At 42.9% G+C, this 5,812-nt stretch overlaps 1 pseudogene; it reads left to right on the top strand.

The window, feature by feature from the left end:
• The first annotated feature begins 5,146 nt into the window (after positions 1–5,146).
• Positions 5,147–5,375, top strand: LOC114229311 (protein CEBPZOS-like; annotated as a pseudogene).
• The last annotated feature ends 437 nt before the right edge of the window (positions 5,376–5,812 follow it).

The raw sequence follows: 5,812 nt of genomic DNA, 5'->3' as shown, positions 1-5,812 counted from the left end.
GGTTCTTGCTATTCATCACTTTGAATATTTCTTGCCACTCCCTTCTGGCCTGCATAGTTTTCTGTTGAGAAATCAGCTGACAATTGTATGAGTACTCCCTTATAGGTAAATAACTTTTTCTCTTGCTGCTTTTAAGATTCTCTATTTGTCTTTTGCTCTTGGCATTTTAATTATGATGTGTCTTGGTGTGGTCCTCTTTGGATTCCTTTTGTTTGGGGTTCTGTGCGTTTCTTGGACTTGTAAGTCTATTTCTTTCACCAGGTGGGGGAAGTTTTTGGTCGTTATTTCTTCAAATAGGTTTTCAGTATCTTGCTCTCTCTCTTCTTCTGGCAACCCCATAATTCGGATATTGGTATGCTTGAAGTTGTCCCAGAGGCTCCTTACACTATCTTCATATTTTAGGATTCTTTTTGCTTTTTGCTTTTCTGGTTGGGTGTTTTTTGCTTCATTGTATTTCAAATCTTTGACCTGATTCTTGTGATCCTCTAGTCTGCTGTTGGATCTCTGTATATTATTTTTTATTTCAGTCAGTGTATGCTTAATTTCTAGTTGGTCCTTTTTCATATCCTTGAGGGTCTAACTACATTTATCGGCCTTTTCTAGAAAATTCTTGAAAAACCTTATAACCGTGGTTTTGAACTCTATATCCAGTCATTTGTTTTCCTCCATTTCTTTCATTTGGGACCTGTTTCTTTCATTTTAGCTGCTTCCCTGAGATGATAAAGTGGATTTGTGTGCTAGGTGTCCTATAGGGCCCAGTGGCTCAGCCTCCCCAGTTACCTGAGGTGAACACTCTTGGTGAACCCCTTTGTGGGCTGTGTGCACAATCTTGTTGTAGTTAAGTCTTGATTGTTGTTGGTATCAGTGGGAGGAATTGACCTCCAGGCCAATTGGCTATAAGGATCAGCTGTGTCTACACTGGGAGAACTTCTTTGCTGGAGACACCCTTATGAGACAAGACTTGCAAAATCCTCTGTGCTCATCTTGGATGGGGCGGAGTCTCAGGGTTGAGCAGACAGCAATGGCTTCCAATCAGCCTTGCCCTAAGTGGCTCCTGGGTCTCAGTGTCCCGCAGTAATCGCTGCAAGCACCTCTGAGAGAAAGCTGACCTCGAGTTTTGCCCACTGCCAGACAGTCCAATTTCTCCCCGAATGAGTCTGGGTCCCCAGAGTCTCTCCTGGAACTGGAATTCAGAGCAGTCAGGAGCTTTTGTCTCCCTCCCAGTAGGGAAAGACAGCTGTATACTCAGTTGCCAGCCCTCTCCGCGTGCACGCCTCGGTACCTCTGACTTCTGTAGCTCCTCTGAGTCTCAGTGTGCTTTTCTCTTTCCTTCTAGTTGTCGAATTTCCACTCAGCCAGCCTTCCTGTGTTTCTGGATGATGTTTGCTTTGTCTTTTAGTTGTAGTTTTGAAATTGTTGTGCGAGGCAGAAGTTTAGGTGTTTACCTATGCTGCCATCTTGGTTTCTCCCAGAAAATAATTTCTAAGAGGAAAGTTTATTATGATACAGGATTATCTCAAAAAGTGAGATAAATATCAAATGAACAAACTAAGCTTAGCCCTAAAGAACCTAGAAAAAGAACAAACAAATCCCAAAGTTATTAGAAGAAAGAAAATCATAAAAATTAGATCAGAAATAAATAAGATAGAGACTAAAAATAGGAAAAGATCAATGAAAATAGGAATTGGTTCTTTGAAAAGAGAAATAAAATTGATTTAAGTGAGATTTATCAAGAAAAAAGAGAGAGGGTCCAAATAAATAAAATCAGAAATGAAGAAAAAAGAATTTCAACCACTATTACAAAAATACAAACAACTATGAGAGAATACCACAAACAATTATAGCACAACAAATTGGATAACCTAAAAGAAATAGAGAAATTCTTGGAAACATACAATCTTCTAAGACTCAATCTGCCTGGTGAAACAGAAAAACTGAACAGACAGATTACTAGTAAGAAAATTGAGTTGTCAGTTTTAGAAATGCCCCAAAACAAAAGTTCAAAAGCAGATAGCTTTACAGATAATTCTACCACACATTTAAGGAAGAATTAATGCCTACCTTCCTCAAATTGTTAAAAAAAAATTGAAGATAAAGAAAGCCTTTCAAACCCATTCTACAAGGCCAGCATTACCTTGATACAAAAACCAGACAAAGACACCTCAAAAAAGAAATTACAGGCCAATATCCCTTATGAACATAGATGCAAAAATTATCAATGCAACATTAGCAAACCAAATTCAATAATATATTAAAATGATCTTATATAATAATCAAATGAGATTTATTCCAGGGACACAGGATTCAATAACTGCAAATCCAAATCAGTTAACATGCTACACCACATTAACAAAACAAAAAAAATAAAAATTATATGCCTTTATTTATGATAACAACTTCCAGCAAAGTAGGTATAGAGAAAATATACCTCAAAATAATAAAAGCTATATATTACAAGCCCATTTCTGATGTTAACATAAAAACATTTCAACCTGTAAAGAACTTTTGTAAGTTTATTTGAGCCAAACTGTCGACAAATGCCAGGAAGCAGAACCTCAACAAATTGAGATAATGCACTGGAGAATGGCAGTTTACATCTTTATACACTAGAGGCCTGGTGCATAAAATTTGTGCACGCGGGGTGTGTGTCCCTCAGCCCAGTCTGCACCCTCTCCAATCTGGGACCCCTCGGGGGATGTCCAACTGCTGGTTTAGGCCCGATACCTTTCACAATCTGGGACTGCTGGCTCCCAACCGCTCGCCTGCCTGCCTGCCAGATTGCCCCTAACTGCTTCTGACTGCCAGCCTGATCATCCCCTAACTACTCCCCTGCCAGCCTGATTGATGCCTAACTGCTACCCTGCCAGCCGGATTGCCCCAAACTGCCCTCCCCTGCTGGCCTGGTTGCCCCCAACTGCCCTCCCCTGCAGGCCTGGTCACCCCCAACTGCCCTCCCCTGCATGCCTGGTCGCCCCCACTGCTCTCCACTGCAGGCCTGGTCGCCCCCAACTGCCCTCCCCTGTAGGTTTGGTCACCCCCAACTGCCCTCCCCTGCAGGCCTGCTTGCCCCAACTGCCCTCCTCTGCAGGCCTTGTCCCTCCAACTACCCTTGCTTGCAGGCCTGACCCTCCAACTGCCCTCGCCTGCAGGCCTCGTCACCCTCAACAGCCCTCCCCTGCAGGCCTGGTCCTCTCTAACTGTAGAGAGCACCTGGGAAGGCACATGGGCATTTCTTTAAATTGTCAGCTGAATCCAGGGTGGTAGACAAAGCCACACCCTGGAAACACATTTTGCCAAAAGGCAGAAGTGTTGTCAGCTTGACCTTCATTTCTGCCCAGGTGCCCGGGAGTGGATTTTATTTTGTAAATCCAGCCAAACACCAGGAATGAATATGACCCGGGCCCACCCTAGAATGATCTCCTTTGTCTTTACTTTTAGTAAAACTTCCGGGTATTTGAGGTATAAAATAAACATGCTGTGTCGGCTCTGGGTACCTATCTCTCTATCAGAGGACAGTGGTCCCATCCGGTCTCAGCTTTCCCTATTGTATCTGTGTCTGTCTCTTACTTTCATTTTCTCAATCCCCTTCGCCCCTACTCAAGAACCGGATCACCTTCTATCCGTGCTGGACGCGGAAAACAGATCCCCCTCTACACCCAACTGCCCTACCTTCCCTGCAGGCCTGCTTGCCCCCAAATGCCCTCCCCTGCAGGCCTAATCCCTCCAACTGCCCTCCCCTGCAGGCCTTGTTCCCCCCAACTGCCCTCGCTTGCAGGCCTGATCCCCCCAACTGCCCTTGCCTGCCAGCCTGGTCACCACCAACTGCCCTCTCCTGCAGGCCTGGTCGCCCCAATTGCCCTCCCCTGCAGGCTTGATCCCCCCAACTGCCCTCCCCTGCAGGCCTGGTTCCCCCTAACTGCCCTCCTCTGCAGGCCCAGTTGCCCCCAACTGCCCTCCCCTGCAGGCCTGGTCACCCTAAATGGCCTACCCCACTGGCCTGGTTGCCCCTAACTGCCCTCCCTGCTGGCCTGATCGCCCTCAACTGCCCTCCCCTGCCGGCCATCTTGTGGTGGCCATCTTGTGACCCAATTGGGGTAGCCATCTTGTGCTAGGGCATGATGGCCAATTCACATATTACCTCTTTATTATATAGGATTGCAATCAAAGGAAGGGATGTAGGTGGGTTACATGAAATCCATTGGTGATAGATTAGAGAGGCAGAAGAAAGCAAATCGGGGGTGGGAGGGGGCAGGGAACCCCTGGGATTGGATAAAAAAGTAAAATGATAAACACATACTTAGGTAGGTGCAGGAACAATTAACATGATAACAATGAAGGAATTTGTGATATCTGTCCTGGAACCCAGGCACATTTGGTTGTGCCCCAAGGGGTACAGAAAAAGGGAAGTTACAAGCTACCCAGACATTTCAAGGGTATTTTATTATAGATGCAAAAAGACAGAGAGGCTCAGTTAAGGTAAAGTTTGCCCTTGTCAGTGAAGATACGAACCTAGGATGTAACTACCTACCATAACTGCTTTTAGTTAAAGTTTAATTTCAGACCATCCTTGTTGGTTACTTTAGTTCTCTGAGTTTGCAAGACCACCATGCAGGCCTTCCCTGAGCTTGTCAGGTTAGCATGTGGCCCCTTTCATCCACACCAATATTATATGCAATGATGGAAACCTGAAAGCTTTTCCTCTGAAGTCAGAAACAAGATAAGGATACCCACTCTCACCACTTTTTTAAAACTAAATTTTTTTTTATTGTTGATACTATTGCAGATATCCCCTGTTTTCCCCCTCTGCCCATCCCCACCCACCCCACCCCTCTTCTGTTGGTCCTCACCACACTATTGTCTGTGTCCATGGGCTATGCATATATGTTCCTTAGCTAATCCTTTTACCTTCCTTTATCCAATCCCCCTCAACCTCTTTCCAGTTGACATTTTTAAGTCTGTTCCATGTATCATGCCTCTGGTTCTATTTTGTTCATCAGTTTATTTTGTTCATTAGATTCCACATTTTAGTGCGATCATATGGTATTTGTCTTTGTCTGACTGGCTTATTTTGCTTAGCATAATAATTTCCAGGTTGATCCATGCTGTCCCAAAGTGTAAGAGTTCCTTCTTTTGCTATGCAATTCAGATGGCCCACACTTTGGAACCACTGGCAAAGAAGTTTTGGTAGCTAAATTTGTGGCTGTTTTGGAGCATATCTTATGTTTAATAAGATGGACACAAGACAAGATTTCAGGAAAACAATGAGCAAGAAATTTCCTTCCATCTTGGAAATTTATTACAAATTCATTGAATATTCTGGAATGTATGGAATCAGAGAGCAATATCAAGAAAAATAGTTGAACAACAAAAATTAGAAATTTGGAAAAAAGTTAGAAATTTGGTTCAAAGTATCAAGCAAGATTAAAATCCCAAAGTTGACATGGACAAATTTTGGAATATTTAAGGCGAAATGTCAATTCTAATTAAGTCAGAGGTTTTATTATTTGGACTAACTGTGAAGAAATTTATGGAAGGTATGTTTATTATGTTATACTACTAAAAAAATAGAGTTTCTTCTTTTTTACAGCCAGGTAGTATTATATTGTGTAAATATACCACAGCTTATTCATCCATTCATCTACTGATGGCACTTGGGCTGTTTCCAGACTATTGTAAATAATGCTGCTATGGAAATAGGGATGCATATATTATTTTTGATTGGTGTTTTGGGAATCTTAGAATATATACCCAGAAGTGGGATCATTGGGTCAAAATGCAGTTCCATATTTAATTTTTTGAGGAAACTCTATAC

The sequence above is a fragment of the Eptesicus fuscus genome, chromosome 1 (genome assembly GCF_027574615.1).
Source record: "Eptesicus fuscus isolate TK198812 chromosome 1, DD_ASM_mEF_20220401, whole genome shotgun sequence".
Classification (NCBI taxonomy): Eukaryota; Metazoa; Chordata; class Mammalia; order Chiroptera; family Vespertilionidae; genus Eptesicus; species Eptesicus fuscus.
The sequence above is the reverse complement of the archived record's forward strand: the minus strand, read 5'-3'. Positions and strand labels throughout refer to the sequence as shown.